Source organism: Rhincodon typus, chromosome 1 (assembly GCF_021869965.1).
Source record: "Rhincodon typus isolate 14 chromosome 1, sRhiTyp1.1, whole genome shotgun sequence".
Lineage (NCBI taxonomy): Eukaryota > Metazoa > Chordata > Chondrichthyes > Orectolobiformes > Rhincodontidae > Rhincodon > Rhincodon typus.
The window spans coordinates 142152293-142166754 of record NC_063332.1 but is presented as its reverse complement, the minus strand read 5'-3'; the positions used below and the strand labels follow the sequence as shown (position 1 = coordinate 142166754).

The 14462-nt window shown below is 40.7% G+C and overlaps 1 protein-coding gene across 1 annotated transcript in view; it reads right to left on the bottom strand.

Moving 5' to 3' along the window:
• The window catches only part of LOC125485449 (rap guanine nucleotide exchange factor 6), a 195430-nt gene extending 184925 nt beyond the window's left edge, over window positions 1-10505 (bottom strand). The window contains exon 1 of the mRNA XM_048608298.1: window positions 10431-10505. The gene's annotated coding sequence lies outside the window, so the exon portion shown is untranslated. The remainder of the gene's footprint in view (window positions 1-10430) is intronic.
• Between the last annotated feature and the right edge of the window lie 3957 nt (window positions 10506-14462).

The window sequence follows — 14462 nt, the reverse complement described above, 5'->3', positions numbered from 1 at the left end:
GCAATACCTCGCATTTGTTCAGATTGAACTCCATCTGCCATTTTTCAGTCCATTTCTCCAATTTATCAAGATCCCTTTGTAATCTTAGTAGACAGTGAAGAAGGTTTTCTATGTCACTAATTTTGGTGTCATCCACAAACTTACTAACCATACCTTCTATATTCTCATCCAAGTCATTTATATACATGACAAGCAAATAAAAAGGACCAGAACCAATCCCAGTGGAACACCGCTGGTGACAGGCCTCCAGTCCAAAAAGCAACCCTCCACCACCATGCTGATTCCTGCCGTTAAGCCAATTATGTGTGCAATTGGCAAGCTCATCCTGAATCCCATGTGACCTAACTTTACTAATTAGTCTACCATGTGGAATCTCGTTGAAGGCACCAGGCTGGAATTAGAGGAGAACCAGATGAAGCAGTTGCACCTGGGAACAAGATCAGATTACACATGGAAATATAAGTGGCTGGGATTACTGAAGGACGCACTATACAGAGAATATGCAATCAGTCACTTTCATGCAGAATTCCCTTCTCCTGAACCAGTTAACTTACTAGGATCATTGAGAAAAGCTTGTTTAGGTTACAACCCAAAAGTGGCCAAATAGCCCAACCAGACTGGTTGTTTATTCTTCATGTGAACAGTTTCCAAATCTTATGTACCTGCCCTTTGCTCACCTATCTCATTTGCTCCAATCACTAACTCAAATGAATTCCACGCTTCACATCCCTCAGATATTAAATTAAAATGAGGGCCTGCGGCAGCAGGATGGAAATAAGACTTTTAGATCTGGACCCTTCCCTTTCTTCTTGACTCTGATATTTTTGGATTTCTGCATTTTTTTAAAGTCTGGTTTTTGTATCCGAGATGGTTATTTTAAATTCAGGTTTTTATACCTTAGATGGCGCCGGTGCACTCCTGTACTTGACTAAACGTGACAATAAAACATAATTCTAATTCTAACTCTATTAACCACCATCAGTAAATCACCCATGTTGGATATTTACATGTGAATTCCATTAAAGGCAATGCAAACCTTCAGAAACTGAGGGGGAATTAGGGAGAGGGAGAGGCTAAATCAAAACAGAGTTAGATGGGGAGATAAAGCACTCTACTCCCTACAGCGCCACCTCTCGCTAAAGGCACTGAGCAATCAGTGGACACCAAGTGCTCCCTTTCCAAGGGCACCCAGGCAGTCAGCAGAAATGAGCCCCTCCAGAGTATGCTCTGTGCAGCTGTTAATAGCCAACTTCGACAAGCTGAGGTGGGTGGGGTTGCTGAAGTTCAACATACCAGCACAGCAATAGACTTCTCAAATCATTAACAAACAAAAACAGTGCAATCACCCACAACCAATATATACACGATCCATGGACTCTACAATATGATTTCATAGAACTGGGTCTGCTTTATAAAGGGCTCAGATGATGCATTCCAGCTTGGCACCTGTTACTGAGAGAACTCATGCTCAATTAGCTCCACAGGAGATGAATGAATGATTCCCCATGGGCCTTGATAGGTTTTTATAACTGTGATAACCCCTATCTGGTTCACTAACGTCCTCTAAAGAAGAAAATCTGTCCTTACCTAGTCAGGTCTACAGATTGCTTTTCTAGGATATGTTGAGTCATAGTTATAAGGAGAGGCTGGACAGGCTGGGATTTTTTTTCCCCTGGAGCTTAGGAGGATGACGGGTTACATTATAGAGGTTTATAAAATCATGAGGGGCATAGATAAGGTGAATAGCAAAGGTCTTTTCCCTAGGGTAGGGAAGTTCAAAACTAGAGGGCATAATTTTAATGTGAGAGAAGAAAGGTTTGAAAGGGACCTGAGGAGAAACTTTTTCACACTGAGCGTGGTTCGTATGTGGAATGAACTGCCAGAGGAAATGGTAGATGCAGATACAGTTAGAACATTTAGAAGACATTTGGACAGGTACATGAATCAGAAAGGTTTAGAGAGATATGGGCCAAGCACAGTCAAATGGAACTAATTTAGTTTGGGAAACCTGGTCAGCATGGACAAGTGAGACCAAAGTGTCTGTTTCCACGCTATACAACACCATGACTCTCTAAAAACAAATGAAACCCAGGCCATCTGGCATCAACACAATCACTGAAAACAACAATTCTAGCCCTGCTGGCCCTGCAACATCCACTTTCATAACAGCAGTATACAGCTGGGAGGGGATTGCATTGGGCGCTCTCAACATTGACTCCAGGCCCCATGAAGTTTCATGGCATTAGGTCAAACACAGGTAAGCAGACTGTTTTTTTGTTCTTTCATAGGTGTAGTTGATAAGGCCAACATTTGTTGCCCATCCCTAACTGCCCTTCAAGTGAATGGCTTGCTAGGCATTCTCAGAGGGCATTTAAGAATCATACTGCTGTGGATTTGCAGTCACAAAGGCCAAACCAGATAATAATGGCAGATTTCCTTCTCCAAAGAATACTAGATAGGTTTTACAACAATCAATAATTGCTGTCATTGTCACCATAATGGAGATTAGCATTTTTTTTCAGATTTATTCATTGCATTCAAATTCCATCAGTTATGGTCAGATTGGAACTCGTATATCCAGAGTATTTACCTGCACTTCTGAATGCTAGTTCTGTGACATTGTCCACCTGTCTCAGCTAATGAGTCAGTTCTCTTCCACTTTGAGCAGTGCTTTAAAAAGCACTGAGTGCAACAATCACACAGAATGAATTTGGTTAGGGTATTTCAATGCCCATCACCAAGAGTGGCTTGGTAGCCACTGACCAAGCTATCTGAGTCATGGCTGGTAGACGGGGTCTGCAGCAGGTCGCAAGGGAACCAAAAGAGGGAAAATGCTACCTGACCTTGCCCTCACCAATCTATGACTTATCCAGCTGTATCTGTCCATGATAGTACTGGTAGGAGTGACTGTCACATAGTCCTTGCAGAAATGAATTCATGCCTTCATTATGCTTCCACCATATTGTGTGGTACTATCACCAAACTGAATGGGATAGATCTATAACAGATCTAGCAACTCAAAACTGGGCATTCATAAGGCGCTTAAAAACTACCGCAATAGAATTTTATTCAATCATAATCTGAAACCTTATGGTCTAGCACATCCTCCACTTTGCTATTATCATCAAGCTTGGAGATCAACCCTGGTTCAACAAAAGAGAGTGCAGGAGGACATGCCAGGAGTAGCACCAGGAAAAACTAAAAGTGCTGTCAACCAGGTGAAACTACAATTATTTGCAAGCTAACAGTGGAAGCAACAGTTGAATAAGGGACAAATATTGCCCAGGATACCAAGGATAGCTCCCCAGCTCTTCTGATAGTACTACGTAATCAACTATATCCAAAGACAGATAGGGCCTCATTTTAACTTCTCATCCAAAAGACAGTATCTTTGCTGTAGTGTTAATCTGCTTACTGCAGTGGAGTGTCAACCTTGATCTTTGTGCTCTAGTCCTGAAAGTGGGACTTGAAATCAGAACCATGTGTTTCAGAAATGATCACCCTCCCAGCCAGACACACAAGGGTTATTAGTGGTTCAAATTAATAAATCCTTTAAAGTGGAAAAGAACATCAACAGTTATAAATGAAAAAAAATGATCTTGGGTTCATTAAAAGAGGAAATATTAAAAAAAATGTTTTTCACTCATCATTGACCAAGGTATCCATTTTGGGTGTGCTACTTTAGGGATAATGTGAAATTATCAGAAGTTGAGATTTACAAACTTGATGTTATAAATTAAACTTACAAAATGAGAAACAGGGACTTTAAAAAAATAATATTAATGGGAATTTGATACCAGTTATCAAAGACAGTCACTGAATTACTGATTCATTAAAAGCATAATAAGATGAAATGAGGATTTTTCTCCTAACAGCCATCAGGTCATAGACTATATTCTAGAAACAAACAATGACTAAAAGCAAAATCTGTGATAACTCTTAAGAGCAAACTGGATACAAAATTTGAAAAATAAAACATAAAAGGCTATACCACGAACAGGAAAGTGGGAGAAAATGAATGAAATTAAGTCAGATAACTGTTGATCTGCAAATCCTGAATCATCAAAATATTTCCAGCCTTCTCTGTTTTGGTTACAGATTTTCAAAATCACTCTAGTCACTTCTGTTTGATTTAAAGGAAAAGTAAAGGTTTTAATATTATTTCACAACAAGTAAAATTTTCCTCTTCACATTTTGAGATATCCAAACCTAGCAACCCTGGCAACAAAGGCTCAATTGATCTCTCATTCCATATATTTGATCTGAAGGCTGTAAAACATGGGAACAGTTGGCCCAATGAGTGCAGCCTACCACTCAATAAGATCATGGCTTATCTGATAATCCTCAACTCCACTTTCCAACCTTATCCCCATAACCACCAATTTCCTTAATAATTAGAAATCTGTTGATCACAGCCTTCACAGGGGGCTGCCGGGAAGGTAAGCTTTCCCTCTTAAAAGGACTTACCTCGAGCGTTAGCGGCCTTCATTTTTCCAGCAGCAGAGAGAGAGGCGACAGCGAGGACCAGGGGGCTGCCGGGAATATACTTGGGCAGTGGCCATTCAAGAGGGGGGAGCAAATAGACAAGTGGTAGTTGTAGGGGATTCTATCGTTAGGGGGATAGATAGTATCCTTTGCAAGCCCGATCGGGAGTCCCGCATGGTGTGTTGCCTGCCTGGTGCCAGGGTGCAGGACATCTCTGACCGGCTTGAAAGGATATTGGAGCGTTAGGGGGAGGATCCAGTTGTTGTGGTCCACGTTGGGACTAACAACATAGGCAAGGCTAGGATGGAGGACCTGTTTGGGGATTATCAAGCACTAGGAACAAAATTAAGGAACAGGTCCTCGAGGGTCATAATCTCCGGATTACTGCCCGAGCCACGTGCAAATTGGCTTAGGGATAAGAAAATTAGGGAAGTAAACACGTGGCTAAGGGAGTGGTGTGGGAAAGAGGGGTTCCATTTCATGGGGCATTGGCATCAGTTTTGGAACCGGAGGGATCTGTACCGATGGGACGGTCTCCACCTGAACCGATCTGGAACCAGTGTTCTTGCGAAAAGGATAAATAGGGTGGTCACGAGGACTTTAAACTAGTGAGTTGGGGGGGAAGGGAAAGGGAAAACGACAGGGAGTATGATGGTAAATAAAAAGGTAAGCAGCAGGTTAGCATGTGTGCAGGAGGGTTTAAGTTCAACGCAGACTATGAAAGAAGCAAAAAGGAAGGATAATTCAGGAGATATTATTAGAGATGTTGGAAATCATGAGGGTAAGAAAGCTAGCATAAAGGCACTTTACCTGAATGCTCGTAGCATTCGTAACAAGGTTGATGAGTTAATGGCACAAATCATCGCGAATGAATATGATTTGGTAGCCATTACGGAGACATGGTGACAGGATGGTCACGACTGGGAGTTAAATATCCAAGGGTACCAGACTATTCGGAAGGACAGACAGGAAGGTAAGGGAGGTGGTGTAGCCCTGATATTCAAGGACGCCATCAGGGCGGTGCTGAGAGATGATATAGGTTCTATGGAGAATGAGGTTGAATCCATTTGGGTGGAAATTAGAAATTCTAAGAGGAAAAAGTCACTGATAGGCATAGTCTATAGGCCACCAAATAATAACATCACATTGGGGCGGGCAATAAACAAAGAAATAACTAATGCCTGTAAAAATGGTACGGCAATTATCATGGGGGATTTTAACCTACATGTAGATTGGTCGAACCAGCTCGGTCAGGGTAGCCTTGAGGAGGAGTTCATTGAGTGTATGCGTGATAGTTTTCTTGAACAGTATGTAATGGAACCAACGCGGGAACAAGCTATCCTAGACCTGGTTCTGTGTAATGAGACAGGAATAATTAATGACCTCATAGTTAGGGATCCTGTTGGAAGGAGTGATCACAGTATGGTTGAATTTAGAATACAGATGGAGAGTGTGAAGCTAAAATCCAATACAAGGGTCCTGTGCTTGAACAAGGGGAACTACAATAGAATGAGGGAGGACTTGGCTAATGTAAACTGGATACAAAGATTTTTATGGTGGGACAGTTGACGAGCAGTGGAGGACTTTCAAAGCAATCTTCCAAAGTGCTCAGCAAAAGTATATTCCAATGAAAAGGAAGGACTGTAAGAAAAGGGGTAATCTGCCATGGGTGTCTAAAGAAATAAGGGAGGCTATCAAATTGAAAGAGAAGGCATACAAAGTGGCCAAAAACAGCATGAAACGAGAAGATTGGGAAAACTTTAAAGGTCAACAGAAAGCCACAAAAAGAGCTATAAGGAAAAGTAAGATAGAACATGAGAAAAAACTAGCACAGAATATAAAGACAGATAGGAAAAGTTTCTATAAATATATAAAACGAAAAAGAGTGGCTAAAGTAAACGTTGGCCCTTTAGAGCATGAGAAGGGGAATTTAGTTATGGGATATGATGAAATGGCCGAGGCATTGAACAGGTATTTTGTATCGGTCTTCACAGTGGAGGACACTAATAACATGCCAGTAATAGACAAAGAGACGAAGGTAGGTGAGGACCTGGAAACAATCAATTACGGAAGAGGTAGTGTTGGGCAAGCTAATGGAGCTAAGGATTGATAAGTCTCCTGGCCCTGATGGAATGCATCCCAGGGTACTAAAAGAGATGGCGGGAGAAATAGCAGGTGCACTGGCGGTAATTTTCCAAAATTCGCTGGACTCTGGGGCAGTCCCAGCAGATCGGAAAACAGCAAATGTGATGCCACTGTTTAAAAAGGGAAGTAGACAAAAGATGGGGAATTATAGACCAGTTAGCTTAACCTCTGTAGTGGGGAAGATGCTTGAGTCTATTATCAAAGAAGAAATAGCAAGGCATCTTGATAGAAATTGTCCCGTTGGGCAGACGCAGCATGGGTTCATGAAGGGCAGGTCATGCTTGACAAATCTTTTGGAATTCTATGAAGACATTATGAGCGAGGTGGACAATGGGGACCCAGTGGGTGTGGTGTACCTAGATTTCCAAAAGGCCTTTGACAAAGTGCCACACAAGAGGCTACTGCATAAGATAAGGATGCATGGCATTAAGGGTAAAGTATTAGCATGGATAGAGGATTGGTTGACTAACAGGAAGCAAAGAGTGGGGATAAATGAGTGTTATTCTAGCTGGCAGTCAGTGACTAGTGGTGTGCCTCAAGGATCAGTGTTGGGACCGCAATTATTTACAATTTATATAGATGACTTGGAGCTGGGGACCACGTGTAGGGTGTCAAAGTTTGCAGATGACACTAAGATGAGTGGCAGAGCAAAGTGTGCAGAGGACTGTGAAACTTTGCAGAGGAACATAGATACATTGAGTGAGTGGGCAAAGGTCTGGCAGATGGAATACAATGTAAATAAATGTGAAGTCATACATTTTGGTAGGAGTAATAGTAAAAAGGATTATTACTTGAATGGTAAAAAGTTGCAGCACGCTGCTATGCAGAGGGACCTGGGTGGCCTTGTGCATGAATCACAGAAGGTAGGTCTGCAGGTACAACAAGTAATTAGGAAGGCAAATGGAATTTTGTCCTTCATTGCTAAAGGGATTGAAATTAAAAGCAGAGAGGTTATGTTGCAGCTGTACAAGGTGCTGGTGAGGCCACACCTGGAGTACTGTGTGCAGTTTTGGTCTCCTTACTTGAGAAAGGATGTACTGGCACTGGAGGGGGTGCAAAGGAGGTTCACTAGGTTGATTCCGGAGTTGAGGGGGTTGGCTTATGAGGAGAGACTGAGTAGATTGGGATTATATTCATTGGAATTCAGAAGATTGAGGGGGGATCTTATAGAAACATATAAAATTATGAAGGGAATAGACAAGATAGAAGTAGAGAGGATGTTTCCACTAGCGGGTGAAGCTAGGACAAGAGGGCATAGCCTCAAGATTAGAGGGAGCAGATTTAGGACTGAACTGAGAAGGAATTTCTTCACCCAGAGGGTTGTTAATCTATGGAATTCCTCACCCAGTGAAGTAGTTGACGCTACTTCAGTAAACGCTTTTAAAAAAAAGGTAGATTTTTTTTGAACAATAAAGGAATTAAGGGATACGGTGAGAACGCGGGTAAGTGGATCTGAGTCCACGAAAGGATCAGCCATGATCTTACTGAATGGCGGAGCAGGCTCGAAGGGCCAGACGGCCTACTCCTGCTCCTAGTTCTTGTGTTCTTGTGTTCAATAGAATTAGCAAAACAGCCTTTAGAAGACTTACACAGGTTCAGAGAGAAGAAGCATCTCCTACATTTCTGTCTTAAATAGGTGACCCCTTAGTCTGAGATCATGCCCTTTGGTCCTCGCCTCTCTCACAAGGGAAACAACCTTTTAGCATTTGCCCTATCAAGCCCCTTAAGAATGTTGTGTTTCAACATGGTTTCCTCTCATTCTTCTAAACCCCAATGAGTACAAAGTCCTGGTCAACCTCTCCCTGTAAGTCCTCCATTCTGGGATCAACCTAATAAACCTTCTCTAGCCAGAATAATTTAAGCAAGACCTCCTCATTCTTATACAACATTCCCTTTGAAATGAAGGTCAACATTCCATTTCCCTTCCCTATTACTTGCTGCACTTGAATGCTAATTTTATGCAATCTTAATCCGTTTGAATTATTTGTTTGTCTGCACATTAATTATACTTCGAAAGTAACTTCCTTACTCTGAAAGACTTCATTACATTGTGAGGATATCAAAAGTGTTTTTCATGCCTTTTTTGTCATTTATCTGTTTAAATTTAGTAAGATTACAATTCATAACATGAAAACTTCATTCAATAGTTGAATACATACATAAATACACTGACAACAAAAACAGAAGTTGCTGGAAGCTCAACAGGTCTGAAAACTGAAACCCAGTAAAAATCATGTTTTAGCCAATAGTTCATTCAAATTAAGCTCCTCTAAACATTCACAACTAACATCAGCTCATTCTGCATACAAGACTACTACAGTTACAAACCACAGAATCACTGAAATGATATAGCACACAAGGGAACCATTCAGTCCATTTTGCCCATGCTGACCCAAAGACACTCAGAGGTCCATCTTCCTGCCCTTGGGCCATGGCAGTCAACTCACAGCACTTAAGGTGCAAATTCAGATACTTTATGAAAGGAGTTTAGGATCTCTGCCTCCACCACCAACTCAGGCAGCAAATTCCAGATCAGCTCACATCTCCTCCAATCCTTCTAAGTTTGAATCTATGACCCCTGGTTTTTGAACAATCTGCCAAGAGAAACAGATTCATCATGTCTCTACCCCAACAATTTTGTATACCTCGATCATGTTGCCCTTCAGTCTTCTCTGTTCCAAGGAGAACAACCCCGACCTCTCAATCTTTCACCGTTGCTATAATTCTCCAGCCCTGACAACATTCTAGTAAATCTTCTCTGCACTCTTGCCAGAGAAAGTATATCCTTCCTGTAATGTAATGACCAGAACTGCATACAATACTCCAGCTGTGGCCGCACCAGCGTCTTATACGGTTTCATTATATCTCTACTTTTCTATTTTATATATCGGTCAATGAAAGACAGCATTTCAAATGCCTTATTTAAAACCTTATCGACCTGCACTGCTACCTTTTGGGACTTGTGCATTTGCACGCCAAGATCTCTCACTTCATCTACCCCTCTCGCTGTATTCCTATTTATTGCGCATTTCCGTTTACCATTTGACCTCCCTAAATGCATTACCTCACACTTAGAGTTGCACTCATCTGTCACTCTACCAACTTATCTATATAATTTTGAATCTTTCAGCTATCCTTTACACTATCCACTGCATGGCCAATTTTTTTGTTGTCATCTGCAAATTTCCTAATTCTGACCCCACATTCAAGTCCAAATTATTAATGCATAAAACAAACAGCAGGGGTTTCAACACTAAGCCCAACGGAACACCACTTGAAACAGCTTTGCATTTGAAGGGACAGCTATCGACCATTATCACAGTGTGGAGCTGGAGGAACTCAGCAGGCCAGGCAGCATCAAAGGTGAAGGAAAGCTGATGTTTCGGGTCGGGCCTGCTGCGTTCCTCCAGCTCCACACTGTGTTATCTCTGACTCCAGCATCGACAGTTCTTACTATCTCGACCATGATCCTTTGTTTCCTGTTACCGAGCCAACTTCGGATCCAGTTCAATACATTATCCTATATCTCATGGCTTTTACTTTTTTGACCAGTCCGCCATGTGATACCTTATCAAATGGCTTACTAAAAATCCATATAGACAACATCTACTGCAGTACCCTCATTGATCCTCCTTGTCAATTCCTCAAAGTATTCAATCAAATTTGTAAGTCATGAGCTTCTCTTAATAAAGCTATGCTAACTATCCCTGACTGGTCTATGCCTTCCTAAGTGACAGTTTATTCGATCCCTCAGAATTGATTCTAACAATTTGCCCAGTACTGAGGTAAGACTAACTTACCTATTATGGTTTGGCATTTCTTTTGTATCCTTTTTAAACAACGAAATCATATTTGCATTTCTCCAGTCCTCTGGCACCTCACCTGTGTCTAGTGAAGATTGGAAAACTATGTAACTATTAGCAAACAATTACAGGAGCCATTTATAACCAAGCATCAATCAATTCCTTTGACTATGGAACAACTCCAAGCATCAGAACTCTACGTTAAAATCAACAAAAACAAAATAAACACTTCCCTTTCTCTTTCTTTACTTCTTTTCCACCAACTCAAATTAAGGGCAGACATAAAATTACTCTGTTATGATTACATTAAAAATTGTAATTAAAACGTAATAACAAATACAAAAATCAGATAACTATAATCACCCACAGCATGCAATTCTGCAAATGACAAACTACTGATAATATATAGTCAAGCATGAAATATAATGAAACAACTAAGGGAGAAACAGTTCTCTCAGAATCCAACAACAGTTAACACTCCACTCAGCAGTTTCATTGGTTCAGTTTAACAGAAATTAGTACTGGGACCAAAATTACTGCAGTATCAGGAAATGTGAAATAAAACCAAGACATCTGTTCTTTTCATTTTACCACAAGCTGTTTCAAAGTCCACAGGTCATCTTCAGCTCCAAAACAAAATTTATGAAAGAAAAAAATGAAAATAATGAAAAATCAGCAAGGGTTCTATCAGTACACATAGGTCACAGGTGCACAGAACAAAACCAAGATGGACACATGAATCCATATATTGCCCCAATATTAATAAAGACATTAATCAACTTTACAAATTATGTGAAAAATATCAATTCCATCAGCTTGAATAATCAAAAAAGACTCTTTTTTACACAAGATTCATTCTGACCTACAATGCAAGATTGTGGCCTTTATTTTCCATGTACAAGGACATAATTACATTCTAGTGATTGAATATTTTACAATTTCACCCATATCTACAACAAATCAAAGAAAACACTACTGCAACAATTGTTAACGTGTTGACTGCCATAATTACTATTTTCAGTGTACCTCACCAAATTGTGTCCAACAACAGTGCACCACACATTAGTGCATCTTCCCATGACACGTATAGGAAATGGGTTGATTAAAATATTACCTCCTCTCTTCACTATCCTCGGTCAAATGATCTTGGACAATGTACTATTCATGGTGTAAAATCCACAATCATTAAATGTAAAACAGCTTGCTAAGATCTTCATATAGCTATATTATACCTACGGGCAGCAGTTTACCCTCACTGGCAGCTCTCATATTTGGAAGAGAGATCTATACAGTTCTTCCCTACGTGCGCGCACGCACACACACACACCTCAGCCACATGTGTATGCGCATTGTTGAAAAGCAGGGAGAAAGTGATACAACTGCATGATTCAAGTTTTAAAAAAAAAATCACCATTGTCCCAGGGGACCAAGACTGTTCTCTCATTAGAGAGGGGCTACTGGTGATGAGTTTAATGTGAGGGTCTTTGTGCCTCAGAACGGCAAGGTTGAGAAGTCAGGGCCTTCAAGGTTACCTCAGCCAGTACGAGAACTGAACCCACATTATTGGTATGCCTCTACGTTGCAAACCAGCTACCCAATCAACTGAGTTCACTTACCCTCAAATAGTTATCCCAACTTGAAGCAAACAAGTTCTTGGATTTTTGCACAAGCACGAGTTCATGGAAAGAAACATTATACGTGGCCTACACTGAGCACAAACATTGTAATGAGCAATGGTCAAGTTCTGTGAAGAAACAGATGACATTTCTGGACTGAATGAGTCATCACCCTTCACACAGAATGATGAATCAGATACTGAAGACATCATGCCAGACAACAACTACACATATACAACTAATAATACTGCGATAAAAAAAAATACATTTGTTTTGAAGAGTTTGGATGTTAAACTATATCACAATGTAGATGACTGCAAAGCCTGTTAATGTTTTAAAGAAAGTTGGTTTATATTTTAGGTGCTTACAACGAGGAAGAGAAACATTAAGCCATTAGATTGCCACATAGCCTGCCATTACACGCCCCCTGTTGTTAGTCACTGACCGTTCCCAGTAACAACTATTCACCCTCCCAGCCTGATCATCAGCAACTCCTTTGTCTGTCCAACTGGCTTTCTTCTCTTTGGGCTCTATGCTATCGTTTACTCCCTACCCCATCCACCTCCCTATTTTCTGCATATAAACTGACATTTTCCCAGCCACCATCAGTTCTGAGGAAGAGTCACCAAACCCGAAATATTAATTCTGTTTTTTTCCTTCACAGATGCTGCCAGACCTGCTGAGCTTTTCCAGCAACTTTGTTTTTGTTCCTGATTTACAGCATCCGCAGTTCTTCCAGTTTTTATTACAAATCATAACATTTGACAACTCATCCAAAAAATGCTGCAGCAAGGAAATTTAATGTCAGTGAAATGCTGGTGTGAGTATAGATGATACCTTAGATTAAATCCGCTGTCAAATCAAACCAAGAGTAGCAAAGATTCCAGACCAACAGCTAGTTGCTGTAGGTGCTTCAGACAACAAAACAGTCTTCTGCTCTGACAGATCAAGATCACTCGGAGACTACAGAGATATGTCAATGTCAAAATTACCAGTTTCCAGCAGTTCTTCATCAGTCAGTGGCAAAACCATGTGTAAGTATTTATTAAGTTGAATGTCAAATCATTGTGTCCAAATGCCAGACCCTTAGGAACATTGGAGCATTGATATAGAGTGGGATCTTGGCGTTCAAGTCCATAGCTCCCTGAAAGTGGCTACACAAGTCAATGAGGTGGTAAAGAAGACATGCAGCATGCTTGCCTTTACTGCTTGGGGCATTAAGTGTAAAAGTTAGAAAGTCATGTTTCAAGTGCATAAGACTTCAGAGTCAGGCGTTCAAATATCCAGAGATGGGAAAGGTCATGGCTTCAGAAAGGCCATTACATGCGTTTTTCATGGTACCTTCTGTCCCTAACTATGGTAAAATGTGGAATACTCAAATTTGTGAAGGGAAAGTATGATGATTTGCTGTGAAGGGATTATTCTGAAAGCAAAAACACAAATTTGATCCAGAATAGGATCCTTGCAACAATGTCAGCAACAATGTCACCAACAACGTTACTCAAAAAGTTTGATGAGCTCTTTGCATTGGATGCCAAAGACAACTAATATTTTGACAGGTTTAAAATATCTTGATTGTGATTAAATCTAGAAAGACAAGGGCAGCACATTCATGGAAACACCATCTGCAACTCCCCCTCCAAGCCACTCACCATCTTTACTTGGAAATATATTGCTGTTCCATTACCATCACTGGGTCAAAATCCTGTACAAAACACAAAGCTAGCACACAGCCGCAGCAGGTAATCAGGAAAATGAATTGAATGCTTGCCATTCCCAAGGGGGTTTGAGTATAAGTGTAGGGAATGGGGGTCTCTTGTAATGCAGTGTTCAAGACCCAGCTGCTCCGGGGGCAAGTAATAACTCTTGCAAACAGAGAACTCTTACTGCAATTGTTTACAGTGCTGGGGAGACCACATTTGAAGTATTGCGAGCGATTTTAGTCCCCTTTTTGAAGGAAAGATATCACTTCTTTGGAGGCATTTCAGAGAAGGTTCACTAGGATGATCCCTGGTATGGAGGGATTGATTTATGACCAAAGGCTAAACAGGTTGGGACTCTATTCATTGGATTGGAAAGCTTGTAAAATCACTGTTCAAAACAGGAGGAAGGTAGAAGACAGAAATCTTTAGCCTAGATGCTCTGACACCTATCACTGGAAAATGCTAGAATCCATCACTAAGGAAAAAAAAATCATAATACATTCAATATGATTTTATGAAGGGAAAATCATATTTTTATGAATTCATTAGACTTTTTTGACACTACAAAAAGCAGGGTAGATAAAGGAGAAGCAGATGTAATGCATTTGCATTCTTAAAATGCATTCTAAAAGGTGCTGCATATAGGTTACTCCAGAAAATAAGGGCTCGTGTTGGAGGTGATATATCAGGATGGATTGGATACAGGCTAA